The sequence below is a fragment of the Prosopis cineraria genome, unplaced genomic scaffold (assembly GCF_029017545.1).
Source record: "Prosopis cineraria cultivar Desert tree isolate PC_DT_omini unplaced genomic scaffold, ASM2901754v1 PC10, whole genome shotgun sequence".
NCBI classification, from domain to species: Eukaryota; Viridiplantae; Streptophyta; class Magnoliopsida; order Fabales; family Fabaceae; genus Prosopis; species Prosopis cineraria.
In genome coordinates this window covers 13,768,547-13,784,840 of record NW_026555341.1, presented here as the reverse complement: position 1 = coordinate 13,784,840, position 16,294 = coordinate 13,768,547, and the positions used below count along the sequence as shown (strand labels likewise).

The following is a 16,294-nucleotide window of genomic DNA, read 5'->3' as shown; positions in this document are numbered from 1 at the left end:
AGGAAAATCCTTTGTACTATGATAGTATCTCAATTGAGTTTTTTTTTTTTTCCTACCATAGAAGGATTACTATTGGTTTTTGAACTTTTATAGAGTTTAAATCCTATCTATGAAAGTAAATACTTTTCTCTTATGGTAGTGTTGCTTTGAAATTATAAATTTATTATTTTGTTTCTTTTAATCATATAATAACTTTCCAATGATTTAGTTTAATTATTATCTACTATGTTAATTAATGTTATGTAAATGAGTTTAATCATTTCTACTATGATCATAATAGAGTGTTAGGTGTTTGGGTTATTAGGGCGGTTATTACATCCGGTATCCAATGTGCACCCTTTATTTATGTCTAGCGCAAGACATAATTATTCACTTAAATTGTCCCCACCCTTCTGTCAGCATTCGTGGATGGACACAACGCAATTAGCTGTGTCTGCGACCAAACATAGGCAGAAACCAATTTTTGCCCTCATTTTCACTTCTAATCCTTCCTCATTCTTCTCTAAATGCCTCAAAGCCTCAATGGTTAAATCAATTAGTCTAATTCTCAATAATCCAACAAAATTCACACTTAATTTACTCCAATTCATCTAACTTAAAGAGATTAAAAATTTACGATATTAAGTTATTAATGTGCTCTAATTGTAATGACTTACTCCAATTCATCTACTTTAAATGTTAATTCTCCCTTAGGCACATTAATTAAGACACCCCCCAGTGGCTAAAAATGGTCTTCCCAATATAAGTGAAACATTCTAATTATCCTTAATATCTAGAATAATAAAATCTACAGGGATATGAAGTTTATCAAATTTTACTATGACATCCTCAACTACACCATGAGGATATCTGAGTGATTTATTTATGAGTTGAAGAGTTACATTGATCGGCTTGAAATATGTTATCCTAAGTTTCTTGCATAAAGAATAAGACATTAAGTTAACACTACCCCCTTAATCACAGAAAAAATTTTCAATAATATTAGAACCAATATCACAAGAAATAATGAAACTCTCTAGATCTTTCAATTTAGTTGGTAGCTTTTTTTTTTTTTTTTAAGAATTACACTACACTCCTCTATATGTGTCACGGTGGCATATTCTTTCAACTTATTCTTATTTGAAACCATCTCCTTGATGTATTTGGCATAAGCAGGTATCTTTGCCAATGCCTCTATAAAGAAAATATTAATTTGAATTTTTTGAACATCTCAAGGAATTTTTGGAAGCCTAAATGTGGATCTTTTTTTTTTTTTGAAGGCGTTCAGAATATGGAATGGGGAGTTATATAAGGTTTGGCTTTATAAGGAGAATGGCCACTTTGAGTTGCATTATTAACTCTAAGTACCTCAATTACCTCATCATCTTCATCATTTTTCTATTTGCTCACCAATTTGAATATCTTTTTAGCCCTACTATTGACCTCTTAGAGCTCTTTATCATTCTGTAAGGTGACTGTCATCACTTGTTCTCATGGATTGACTTTAGTATCGCTTGGAAGTTTATTGACTCTTTTCGATAATTAAGCTAGCCAAATTGCTTATTTGAGTCTCCACATTCCTCAAAAAATTACCCATTGAGATTCCATATTCTTTATAGAAGCTTGAGTTGAAGCAACTACTTGTTTAAGTTGGTCTATCTCTTGATTAATGCTCTTTATACTAGTCACTTGATAAGTTTCCATTTGAGCCAAGATTCCTCCAACTTTGTTGTACAATCCTCAATTGTGTTTCTTTGTTGTTGGAAGCCTAACTCTGCTTATGGCCCCTGAGTTGAGGAATTCTTTCAAGAGAAATTTGGATGATTTCTCCATCTAGGGTTGCATGTGTTGAAGTATGGGTCATTCCAAGGATTAACTCGACCAGTACCAACTCCTATATAATTAGCCTCTTCCACATAGTCACGATCATAATATATGTATGAAGAGAATTATTAGTAGAAGAAGAAAGGGAATTAACATAACTAAAATTTTTCAATAATGAATTTAAACTCTTTGTTAAATCTTAAAGTTTATATGAGACATTTGATGTAGAAACTTCATTAGCCATCACCCTCATTCCTCAAACTGCCTTCTGCCTTGAATTTACTATTAGCATTTTATAAACTCCTCCCTTTCTATAGTAGTCTTATTGCTTGATCACCTTGAGCTGCATTATCAACTTTTGATTGGCATTCAAAATTAAGTCTGTTATAAAAAAAATCCATCAAGAGTATATGTTGAAATTGGTGATGGGGACATTGGTTTATGAGGATATTTTAATGTTCCCAGGCCTCATGGAATAATTCACCATTTTGCTATGTGAAGAAGTGGATTTTGTTCTTTAATTTTGAAGTCTTTTGAGGAGAATAATATTTTAATATAAATTGCTCATACATCTCCATCCAAGAGCTTATGGAAGCTTTTGGTAAGCGTAAAAGCCATTGACGAGCTTCTCCCTTTAAACAATAAGGGAAACAATGCAACTTTAAATCATCATCTGATAGATTATTTAATGGTAGTGTATCAATTACCACATACGATTCTTGTATAAAGTCCAAGACATCTTTAGTTTGATGCCCATTGAAATTAGGTAGTGCATTAAAGTGTATACTTTTGAATTCACAATTATGAACTCTAGAACTCAGTTGGATGCATGACAAATTAGATATGATGAATGGGCATTGAATATCTCTAAATATGATGGGTGGTTTTGGAATAGCTTTGTCACCCATCTTTCTTCTTCTCTGAGATATATTTTTCTTGCAAATAAAAAATAAATAAAACTAAAATGGAAAAAAAATTAAAAATTAAAATTAAAATGAACTAAAAATTAAGTAGTTAGTAAATTTGTAATTTTCTCGACAATGGTGACAAAAACTTGATCACTCCTACAAGTGTATGAGATCATAGTAATAAATTACCTAGAGTTTTCAAGGTGTCAAACCCACAAGGAAATTACGCTTTTACTAATTTAAATAATTAATAGTTCAAAAAATAGATAAAATAGATAATTCGATGAAAAAAAATAAATTAAGAAAATAATGATGATGAAAACACAATCACTTGAAACGTTGGAGTTTAGCATTCACCTTATAGGTTACTAGTTTATATCCTTTGAGTTTAATTAATTATAGTAACAACTATTCCTAAAATGTCTTAATATTCACTTGAATTATTAGTCCCTTTTTAATTAGCTTTGAATTCATTCTCATGAGACACAAACAACTAATTAAACCATGAAATTATAGTTTAAGTCACCACAAATTTCTAAAACTATTCCTAACTTAGTTATTTATGTTTATTTTTCTAGATATAGGTTCTCTCTTCACCTACTAGTCCATCAAGATTACCCATAGATTTGATTAAATAGTGGCCAGTCATAAAATCAATATGAAAAATAAAAGAAATAAATATAATTGAAAAAAGCAAAAATATTCATAAATATAAATGCAAAGAGTCAAAATAAAGAAAATAGAAAACTAGTTCCCAGTTCGGCTATATTCCTACCCCAACTGGATAATTTAAAAACACATAATAAAATCAAATAACATCATTCTAAAATCTCCAATCATGAAGAACAATCACATAAAAAAAAATTAAAGAGTATAAAAGAAATAATTATGATTTATAGAACTCTTTAAGATCTCACTTTCATCCTTCAAAATACTTTCACGAGCTTTAAATATCTCTGAAAAAATTCTTGAAGTATTCAGATAAGTGATTGGATGCCTTTTCTTTTAATGAAGAGGGTATTTATAGTTAAAGTAAAGGCTCATTCTTTCATTCTTAATTGATATGGGACTTTGAGATATATATATATATATATATTATCACTGCACCCGATCTTCACGCGCTATTTCCTTGGTGAATTGATATGTCTAATCATGTGGTGCGGGCTGCCCCTTCCATCTAAAGCGGGAAAAATGGGCTAGCTCAACCCTAAAGGGCCGGCCCTTGATGGGCTCGAGTTTAAAAGGGCCAGCCCATTTAAGCTCGAGTTTAAAAGGGCCAGCCCGTTTAAGTTCGAGTTCCTTTTAAAGGGTTCATATATTAAGCCCGGCCCTAAGCATAACGGGCTTAGGGTCGGCCCTACAGGCTTTAAGCCCTTGTACTTTTTTTTTTGTTTTGTTTTTTCAAATTGAAAATACCTCATTCATTTTCACTTCAACATAAAATCTTTCTCCAATATCAAACTAGATTAGACTAAACAACAATAAACAATAAACAAACAAACTAAACACAACATAATAAGCAAAAGCAAGTAGCAATAAGTTCAAATAGTCAAATTACAAGTAGACATTATAATGACGTCTTCTTATCAATGCATCAAAGTGGAAAGAACAAATTGCAAGGCAAAACAAAACACCCAAGCAAAAATCAAAATGGTAAAAGGAGAAAAGCTCAAACCTGTGACCAACTGTCATTAAGGAGATGAATGAAGGCTTCGATGAATGAAATTTGGAGACTCGCAATAGCAAACTCGATGGCTTCAAATAGTACCGGTAGAGTAGAGTGAAGGTGGTGACTAAAGGGTGAGCAGCAGCCTTCGGATTGAGCGTCGATAAGGAGAGATTGATGCAGCTGATAAGTGCATATTTTATAATTAAATAGGTATAGATTTTGGTTTGGATTTAATTATATTTATTAAGATTTAACATCTATTTAATTGATATTTATATATTTTTCCCTCATTACTTAATTATAAGATAAAAAGAAATTTTAATACAAAATTTACTCATATTTTTTTATCTTTATATTTTACAGAAAAAAAAAATAAACTTGATAGAAGAAAAGAAAGAAAAAAGAAATATATATATATATATATATATAAGGGGAGGGAACGCAGAAAGAAATTACCACAAGCATATGCAAATATATGCATTGAGGCTAAACATTCTAGGAAGGTGACGTACAGCATGCAAAAGATAAAATAATATATATATATATATATATTACAGTCCCACATCAATAAAGAATAAAAAGAGGAGCCTCCACTTTAACTATAAATACTCCCTCCATCAAGAGAGGAGTCATCCAATCACTTATCTAAGTACCTCAAGAATTCTTTCTGAAATATTTGGAGCTCATAGAAGCATTTTGAAGGCTAAAAGCGAGATTATTGAGGAGTTCTACAATTCATAATTATTTCTTTTCTACTCTTTAATTTTCTCTGTGATGATTTTTCATGATTGGAGATTTTAGAATGATTTTATTTTATTTTATTATGTGTTTATGAATTATCTAGTTGGGGTAGGAATGTAGCCCAATTGGGGAGCTAGTTTTCTATTTTCTTTGTTTTGACTCTTTGCATTTGTATTTATGAATATTTTTTTCCTTTTCCAATTATATTTGTTTCTCTTGTTCTTCATATTGATTTAATGATTAAGCCACCATTTAATCAAATCTATGGGTAATTTTGATGGACTGGGAGGTGAAGAGAGAACCTAGATCTAGAGAAATAAACATAAATAACTAGGCTAGGGATAGTTCTAGAAATTTGTGGTAACTTAAACTATAATATCACAATTTAATTAGTTGCTTGAGTATTGTAGGAACGAATTCAATGCTAATTAGAAAGGGACTAATAATTTGGGAGAATATCAGGATATTTTAGGAATAGTTGTCACTATAATTGATCATAGTCAACGCAAAGGGTAGAAACTAATACCCTATAGGGTGAATCTTAAATCCTAACTCTTTAAGTGATTGTGTTTTCATCATCATTATTTTTTTGATTTATTTTTATTCTTTATTTTCATCAAAATTATCCATTCTATCTATTTTTCTTGAACTATTAATTATTTAAATTAATAAAAGTATAACTTCCTTGTGGGTTCAACACCTAGAATACTCCAGGTAATTTATTACTTTGATCTCATACACTTGCGAGAGCGATTAGTAGCTAGCGTCGCCCTGTCGACTGTCGTTGACAATGGATCTGGAGACTGGAGTGGAGTGAGGCAGTCGACATTGGTGAGCTAAAACGTGACTTGTGAGCAATGGCCAATGAGCAATTGAAAGGTTGACAAGCACTAATTTGAAGGATGAATGAAGAGTGAAGACTCTAAAAGTAATCGCATGAGTTGTACTGTCGTGGGACGCAGAGGCAAAGACGGCATGAGCGACTGAGCGTGACTCTGAACTGTGAGGTGATCAGGGATTCAAGGGAAGGGAATTACCAAATTAATGAATTATTGCTATTAGGGTTGGCTACTTGGCTTTTTTTTCCCCTTTCCCTTAGTAGATTTGGCCATATGGGCTCCACTGCTCTAGCTTTGAAGACGGTCCAAGTCTAAGATGAGGTCCACAAAGAAGGCATGAAAATAAAAAAAATAAATAAATATATATATATATATATATGCAAGCTAAAATGGGTTAGTCCTTGGCTCGTTAGGGCCAATCTGTTTAAATTAGAGTCTAAACGGGCCAGCCCGTTTAAGACCATTTATTATTTTGAGATCCTAATTGCAAGCCCAGCCCTCTTATTATATGAGCTTAAACGGATAGGTCCGATGAGCTTGGCCTGTTTTTCCGGCTCTACTTCCATCCACATATAGATATATATAATCTTTTCTTTTATTTTTTATTGCATTTTTCTCTTTTGTTTCATCTATTATTTTCTTGAAAACATAAAGAAGAGATATATAAATATATTTTATATCAAAATTTATTTTTATCTTATAATTAAGTAATAGATGTGAAATATTAAAAAATATAATCAAATTTAAATCAAAATTTTATGCCTATTTAATAATAAAATATACACTTATAAATGACATAATAACTTTTGTTATTAAAATAACTAAGAAATAATGTCAGGGAGTTTATAATAAAAAGTCTAAAAGGTTAGGATAGTTGTACATATTATTAATTATATATATGTATGTATGTATGTAGTAAATTGATAATGGATTTTGTTGCATATATAGGTGAAGGAAAGAGACTTGATATAAGAGCGGCGAGAATCAATCCAGCTGTCAGATAATAACAGATACTGGGTAGATAATTGTCCAACCTGAATGTTGAATGCCACAAATTCTCTTTCACATTTCACAATCATCACATAAATATGTGGTAGGTGTAATTTTATTGACACAACGATGTCGTTTTCCTCGATAAGGTCCCCACTATGGTTAAATGCACAAAACACGTGAGAAGTAAGGTAACTAGTAGTAAGTTCTAAGCGTCACACACACCCACACACCCACCCACCGACCCACCCACCCTAATGAAATTGGTTATCTAGTATCTCATTTCCATCATATACCATATACGTTCTTCATTCGGTTGTTTTAAATAAGGACTCATTTAAAATTAGTTAAAATTATTAAAATTTCAAAATTTTACTAAGAAGTTATTTAATTAATTAAGGAATATCAAAAGTTCAAAACAAAGGATATTTTTAGAGAAAGAAATTAGTATTTTAAACCAATGATTTTATATTAAGAATTAGGGAGACGAGTTTAATAATAATAAAGTATCACATTTTCCCCCTCGAACTATATTGTTAAGAGAACATAGTGTCTCATTTTATTTTAATACAATTTTTTCTTAAACTTAGATAAACGGCTTAACACACTCGCTGCCATTAAATGAGTGTATTTTTTTTCTTTTTTTCCTACCAAGAAATGAGTTTTTTTTTTTTTGTGAGTTTCATTCCATTAATTTAACGGACGTTACCCTTTCTTAACGATTAAGAAAAAGGGAGCTTATACCAACATAAAGCACAAGATACTAGATACTTTTAAAGATATAGTTGGAAGGATAAATATAATACTCCCTCCGTCCTAAATTATAGAACACTTTTAAATAAAATCTCACATATTAATAAAACTTATTAAATATACTTTACAATCTTACTTTTTTAAGATAAAAACATAAACTTTCAAAACTATCATTCATTTAATACACCATTGATAAAAGAATGTTGAAGAGAAAGAATATATAAGAAAGAAAATATTGAAAAAGCATCATTAATGAAACTTTATTTTTATTAAAGTGTCTTATATTTTAAAATACTCAATCTTTTCTAACAGTATTTTATAATTTGGGAAGGAGGGAGTACTTCCTATATTGTTACATAGTGGGGAATATTTACTGAAATATTATATGTAAATTTTAAAATTGGTTGCCAATGATGTTTATTGAAATATTTATTCGGCTTATGATGGGAGCTAGCCTAGAACGCTAACGGCAATATCATACTGTTTTAATAGATCAAAAAATGTAGGCCTCTTTTATAAAGTTATAATAGGTGCTCATGTATTATTATTAACTTATGAATATAAAAAAATTATAGAGAAAAAGTTTCAAGGTATTTTTGCACCTTAATCCATATTAATTTAGAGGTTTACAAATTTTCAATATCTACTATAAATTAGCAGCTCCAATTGATTCCGGCCACCTAAAAAAGTAAGGGTGTTCACAAATCAGTTTCAGTTTGGTTTTGAGGAGAAATAACTAAACTTGAAAATAAAAATAAAAATGTAAAAAATGACAAACTTTTTCAAAACAAGTATAAAATAAATCTAATATAATAACTAAACTTGAAAAAAAAAACATGAACTAATGAACCAAGTCGATCAATTTTACTAAAAGTAAAGTGAAACTAAATCTTGTTTAAAATTGAACTTGATCAATTTTGGTCTGTTTAGTGTCATCAATTTAGATAGGTTTTGAAATAAGTTATGTATTATACAAATGTGTGTGTATGTATGTATGTATGTGTATTATAGTGAATCACAAAATAATTCAAAGTTTAGATATTTTATCCTCATGCAAATTCTATACCACTTATTCTTTATCTACGCTGAATTGACCTCTACGCCCCATTGTATATAGTATATAATATATAATACTACCTAGCTCGCATCACAAACCTAAACCAAAAGAGCTACCAATTATCAGTCTCTTCTCTTTGCAAATTATAAATTCTTTGCTTGTTTAATAGAGACATGGCTTGATCATTTTCCCCACTAGACATAAAATTTATTGTGAGTAGGTGTGAACCTGAATTGATACCTCCGGCAAGCCTACCCCTCATAAACTGAAGCTACTCTCTGATATTGATGACCAAGATGGTTTGAGATTTCAAATTCCTATAATACACTTTTGTTCTCACCAGCCTTCCATGGCAGGAAAGGACCCTGCTCAAGTTATCAAAATGGCACTCTCTCAAACCCTAGTCTTTTACTATCCATTTGCAGGTCAACTTAGGGAAGGTCCTAATCGTAAACTTATGGTTTATTGTAATGAAGAAGGAGTTTTATTCATTGAAGCTGATGCTGATGTCTTTCTTTCCCAATTTGGTGACACTCTCCAACCTCCATTCCCTTGCTTTGAAGAGCTTCTTTATAGTGTTCCTGATTCTGAAGGAGTCATTAACTCTCCCCTTTTACTCATACAGGTCTCTTCATTCATATATCTCTCTAATCTTTGATATGTATGAGTCAAAGTTGGAAAGCCTCTTTTTTTTTTTTTGTCTTAATATAAGACAAAATTAGAGTAATTAATTTTTTTTAAATAAAAAACTTAACCCCTTGTGTATTTATTGTCTTTTGAACCACTAAATAAAAATTTACAATGGCTATTAATTACAAAGAAAGGTAAAATTGAAAAGTTATATATTTTTTTTAACAATTTTAAGGATACCACTATCATTTCTTAATAAATACAAAGTCTATTTACTTTGCCTCATATTAAGGACTAAAGGGAGTGCGTGTTCTCCTTATACATGCTAGTGTTCACTTCAAATTACTTTAATGTGTGCTAATCTTGGTTTTTTTCTTCCTTTCATCACAGTTACACATCTCTAGTGTGGTGGTTTTATTCTCACTATTCGCTTAAATCACACAATGAGTGATGCTCCTGGTATTACTCAATTCTTGAATGCCTTAGCTGAGATTGCACGAGGTGCTTGTGAGCCTTCAATTCCTCCAGTTTGGTGTAGAGAGTTACTAAATGCAAGGGACCCACCTTGTATTACATGCACCCATAATGAATACGTTGAGGTGTTGATGATGATGAAACAATAAGTGATGAACCCGTGGTCCACCATTCTTCTTCTTTGGACCCAGCAAGTTAAAGGCCATTCATCAATTATTTCCTCACACCAAGGTTGTCACGACTCTACGTTTGAGGTCCTCATAGCATTCATATGGCATTGTCGCACCATAGCTTTAGAGTGAACCATATAAGGAGGTTCGGTTTATGTGCATTAACAATGTAAGAGGTAAGTCAAATCCTCCATTATTGCACACTGGTTATTATGAAATGCTTTTGTGTTCCCAACCGCTGTCCACCACTGCTAGGAAGCTCCGCAGAAACTCATTTGCATACTCACTAGAGCTAGTCAAGAAATCTAAAGCTATGACATCAAAAGAGTACATACAACCTATAGCAGATCTTATGGTGATTAGAGGACGACCTTGCTTTGCAACTTCAAGGTCTTGGATTGTGTCAGATGTAACACATGCTGGGTTTAAGGACGTAGATTTTGGATGGGGTAATGCAATATATGCTAGAGTAGCAATGGCTGGTGCTAGAACTTTCTTTAGAGCAAGTTTCTTTGTTTCACATAAGAATGCAAAAGGAGAGGAAGGCATTGTAGTACCAATGTTCTTGCCGCACAAAGCTATGATGATATTTATCAAGGAGTTAGACAACATGCTAATTAGCAAACTATGATGACATTTAGGTGGGCCAATTTTTAATTTATGTATGTAGCTACATACGTTGATTGTTGGAATAAATGTTCTTAAATATTTTATTAGATAAATGAGTAAAATACTCCTGAACTCTAGGCTTAGTGCATAACATCATAGGTCCTAAACTTATTTATTGTGCAAATTATTTCTTTAACTTTTAAAATGATGTAAGCTAACCCTTACCATTAATAAAAGTTGATTTTAACCATTAGTTAATCAAAAAATGATGGAAAAATTACAAACAAAAATATAACCCCTGATATTTTGAATTTGGAATTTTCTGCGAGGCTGACAATCCAAGGTGCTTCAAGCAATAATCTTCCTAAATAATCTTCAAACAGTTTGAAGATTTTTCTGCTAGTGGCTTAACATGTTGGTTACCTGTCATTATTTCATTTATGTTAATTTTAAAGTCTCACAGGAACGAGGGCTACATGCTTCAGCATGTGAGTCATGGTTTTTCTTTCAGTAGTTATTTCTGCAAATAACTTATGTGTTATGCTTATGCATTGGTATATTTTTATTTATAACCATACCTTTATCTATTCAAAATTGTCAATTTTAAAGTTTTTGAAATTACTATCACATTAAGATAAAAAATTTATTATAATAAATACTCTTTTTGCCTAAAAAATACGATTTCTATTCTTGAATTTAGATTTTCTAACAAAATAAGAACTAGTAACTCCAATGGTTTAAAAGATTGGAAAAGTAATCATACAAAGAAAAAATGTGTGCATTTTGATTATGTATTTTTATCATTATTGCTTATCAGCAATTATTTTTTGAATTAAAATTCATTTTTGCCCTAAAAAAGTATTTTCAAACAATATGCTATAGGAACCTAAAAAAAATTGTGGAGCAATTTACGCTTGATCTTTTAAAACGGATGCAATGTCAAGTCAATTGTTGATCAAGACACCGTTTAAAGCAAAGTTTGTTATTTTTAAATATCTCAATTATATGAATAAGTAAATATTGTATGCGTACCTAAAGAATCCATAAGCGCTTGAAAAATCTCGATTACCTCGATTATAGACGGGTACACATTCACTAGTCCCCAAAACCTTCAGAGAGTTCAGAGATAATGAAAGCAAAAAAACATAAGTCGTGTGTTTGCGGTTATCGACTGATCGATTTATATGGAGCAGATCGATAACTGCCTTATTAAATAAAATAAAATAATTAATTTCATTATCTCTGATTTTAAGAGATAGAAAATAACTGACAGCTACTAGATTGTGAGTTGGGCCTCTGTCCATTGGGCTCACTTGTGTAGTCCGCTTATCATGATCCACACAAGATCACAAAGATCAATTTGTTTAGGCTTATTATAAGTTAATTCATAATAAAATTCCAACAAAGTTAACTATTAAGAAACTATAGTATTATATACAAGAAAACATGTGTTTTGTGACGGAATATGTCCTAGATTTGCGACTGAATTTTTGTCCCAACAGTCATTTGCGACACCCTTTGCGACGGAACCCATTGTGTCACTAATTTGCTCATCACAAATAATTGCAACAGAAACATGAAGTTCCGTTGCGAACTTTGTGATGCCATTTTGAGACGCAGACGTCATCCCAATACTGTGACAAAACATGTCATCACAAATGCATTACAAAATTTGCGACGCAATTAGTGTGCCAAATCCGTCCCAATATTTTGTGACGGAACACTTGTCACAAATGCATCCCAAATTTCCCAAAGTGCCAGGCCATCACAAATTCGCCCCAAATGTTTGTGAATAATTGTATCCGTCGCAAATCCGTCCCAAAAATTACAAAACAGAATATCAAATTATTTATCCAATTTTAATTGTTATTTTTCTTAACATAACCTATAATGACAATATTTCACAAAAAAAAATTACAGAAACATAATAAAGATATCATAACATTATCAAGTGTCATTAAATAATTAAAAAAGTATATGTCAAACCACATTACAATTACTCAAAAGTTTTTTAAAATAGTAAAATAATATTCTAATCATTAAACTTCATTATCTTGGCCTTCACCTTGACCATCACCTTCTCCTTCATCTTCACCTTCTATAGGCGGGACACACGTTTGAGTAAGATACTATTTTTTTTCGCAATACTTTAGTTCTTGCTGCTCATTTATGATAGATGCAAGCTTTTGATTCATATATGTCAAAAATATCCACACGCCTTTGTAATTAACTCAGTCTCAAATTCTGGATGGAGTGCAGAATGATGAGAGGGTAAGGATGTCTCTGCAGACAAGAGGCATGAAATGAAAGAGGCATTAATGCCAAAGATGTGACCCTTTCTGCTAACACCCAACAACAGCCTTTATCCACAATTCTATATCATCAGCATAGATTTTCTTCTTCATCTACTTCAAGAATAGGATCTGTATTTGTGCACTCTCCTTATTAGAGGATTTACTTGACTCTTTAGTTTCATGTAGTATTTCTATAGAAGATATAAACAAATTTTTAAATCTTGAGATTAAGAACATAAAAAAAAAAAAAACGTGCAAGTAAACTCAATTACATAGCTAAATAACATTGATATCTAATTACAGTCACAAGTATTCCTTTATCTTACTAAAAAGGCAATAGATTCACGTATAAAGCAAATACAACTTATTAGAACTAAAGGTAAGCTCACAATTGTATAAGGAACAAAGAGAACAATCCTAGTGATAATAATAGCTTGTTTGGTTATTGTTTTCAATTTTTTGTTTTTAAAATTGTTTTATAAAACAATTTTAAAAACTGTTTTTGAGAACAACTAAAAAAAAAACTTGTTTGTAATAGTAATTAAAAAAAGTTTTAGAATTTAAAAAACAAAAAAACTTGCTTGGCAAAATTAATACTAAAAATAAGTTCTAAACTAAAAACTAAATACAATAAAACTCGCTTGATAGAAATGTTTTGACTGTTATTTTGCCTAGCAAAATTAATTTATATGTTGCCGCTATAAAGTACAATTTTTTTTGAAGCTCCCTACAGTTTACAAAATGAGTAATATTTATAAGAATATAAATTTTCTTATATATTATTACTAACATATTTTACTGACGGTATAATTTTATAATTTACTTGTGGGTGATAAATCAAAACAGCTAAATATACTAAAAAGAAAAAATATAATTCATGAATTAAATTCAATTTGAAACTGACATTTATTCCAAAGACAATTAAAAATAAAAGTAATATACATGACATAAGATAATAAAAGTTCATGAGATAAATGGAATAATGTTTTGAAAACTCTATTACTTCAATCTTGTTTATCATAACAAGATGTCCAATGTTGCCAAATCAATTCAACTAATCTATTAGTTATGTTTGCCCACATCCTATTTGCAAGATGATCTCTATACATTGCTATATCTGCTGCGCCTTGATCAGATAATCTCAACAAGATATTATCATTTGAGCTTGTTCCCCCTATCTCATGAGGAGCTTCACTCATAACATCTATCTCTATATCCTTTTCTTCTCTTCCCAAATCCTAAACAATTCATCATGCAAATTCATTTGTGTATATAATTGTGAATTATATACATGCAATAACTATTAATCGCTGCCTAGTAGGTTTATATGCAGGCATCAACTTTAAAATAGAAATCTATTTTTAGAACTCCAAAGCAACGCTCAATTGTCATTCTCAAAGATGAGTGCCTATAATTAAATAATTCCTCCCGACTTTTGGGCTATCTAGCTTCGCCTCTATATTCTTACACATGTACCTTTCACCTTTCACCCAAGGGGAAGAAAACCTCCAGTGCTGGATAGCCAGAATCAACAAGATCAGTAATCAATATAAAATATGTTAAATTAAAAATTAAATAAACCAAAGCAAACAAAAAAATATATTAAAAGCAACAAAATTATAATACTAGTGCTCACCTCTAGACGGCCAAGGAAAATGTGCATTTGGATTGGTAAGTGCATCCATAAAAACTTTTGCATCATGTGCACTTCCTTCCCATCCCGAATACACATATGTAAACATCATATTGAAATCACAAGCGCACATGACATTTTGTGTAACTGTTGACTTTCTACCTCGACATGAAATTTGCTTATTAGTAGGGACACATGCGCTAATATGTGTGCCATCAATTGCACCCAAACAATCTACAACAAAACCCAAAAAAAAAAAACATTACTTCTAACATATAAATGATATTATAAATGAAAATTCATACCTTAAACCAAGGATAGTATTTTGCATTGGTTTTAATTTTGTCGGGCAATTCCAAGGATTCTTGTTTTATCAACTCTTTTCCTAGTTGACATACTTCTCTTAACACTTCTTTGAAGCAACAAGAAATTGTTTCTGTTAAATGTTAGAAACGATCTGTAATAACTCTGTGACGAACATTATGACCAATTATGAATAAAAACATTGCAACTTTTTCCTCTATAAGCACACCTCTTTAGTCTGTTAAGAAGCTCTTCCCCCTCAATTCATTACAAAAGTTAACAAAAACATGTCTTCTCCATTTGAAACAAGTCAAAGCAAGTTGTTTCAGATCCATTTAATACCTCAGCAACAAAGTCATGACCAGATAATGTATGTTCGAACCTTTGTTTTATTTAAAAAGTCCTTGTCATAATCATAAATCATATCAATTATCAATAACTCAGGCAAGTCATCATCACTTGATTCAGAAGCATATTCATCACTTTCCTTTGACATTTTATCAACATCCATTCTATTTATAACCTGTCATACAATTTTAAAAGAACAAAATCAACTTTACAAACACACATATAACACTATTCAATTTCAAATGATCATTCCTATAACCAACTAATTGATATTGCATGGCTAGTTTTTCATATAAAAGGGGCATGTGTGTGTAAACATATAGGCTTGCAAGTTCTAAACCTAACATTTAAAGGGAAAAGAAGAAGAGAAATGACAATACTTGCATGGGTAACACATAATCCGCATGACTATAGCCTATGGTACTATGTTACTGGACATTCCTTCCTAATTGATCAACAAATATGTTTTTAAAGCATATCTAACCATTTCCTTTTCCCATCAACAGACATAGTAAGAAACATTTCCCTCTAATCATATTCCCTAAATTTTCCAAAGCTTTGAAAAATATGTCAGCTCGAATGCCTTCAATCTCCTCAAGAGCAATGACATATTTAGCTGCAGTATATTCAGAATTAGCCTCTACACTCTTACCACCCTTATATTTTTTTGCTCTTGCCTTAAAGCTTTAGCCCATACTGCAAGTGTTTTTGCCATTTGATATTTTCTAAACTCTTTCTTAGACTTGTGCTCTTTGTTTGAATTATGCATTTTCCACTTCATGTGATATACTCCACCTCTTGAATGTCATCATCTGAACTATCCTTATAATCTCTATGAACCCCACTGTTAAATATATTGATTTTCTAGTTCATTTTCTTCATCACTATTTAGTAGGTCTTGGGTAGAAGAGTGATGGAGTACTCCAGTTGTAGTACTTCTGTTGAATATGATTCCCAATAGCTTATAATAGTCCACAACATCCTTTTTTCGAAATTGAGCAAACCTTTCATGTGCCTAAAGATCAAGGAAAGAATTTAGTAATTATTTTATTGGTGACATGTAACAAAGAAAA

The 16,294-nt window shown here is 31.1% G+C and overlaps 1 non-coding gene and 1 pseudogene across 1 annotated transcript; both read left to right on the top strand.

Moving 5' to 3' along the window:
• The first annotated feature begins 2,220 nt into the window (after positions 1 to 2,220).
• Positions 2,221 to 2,327, top strand: LOC129284670 (small nucleolar RNA R71). Its single transcript, XR_008586915.1, has one exon. It is a non-coding gene; the product is annotated as a small nucleolar RNA R71 (small nucleolar RNA).
• A 4,752-nt stretch (positions 2,328 to 7,079) lies between these two features.
• On the top strand, positions 7,080 to 10,802 carry LOC129322433 (benzyl alcohol O-benzoyltransferase-like; annotated as a pseudogene).
• Positions 10,803 to 16,294: the final 5,492 nt, after the last annotated feature.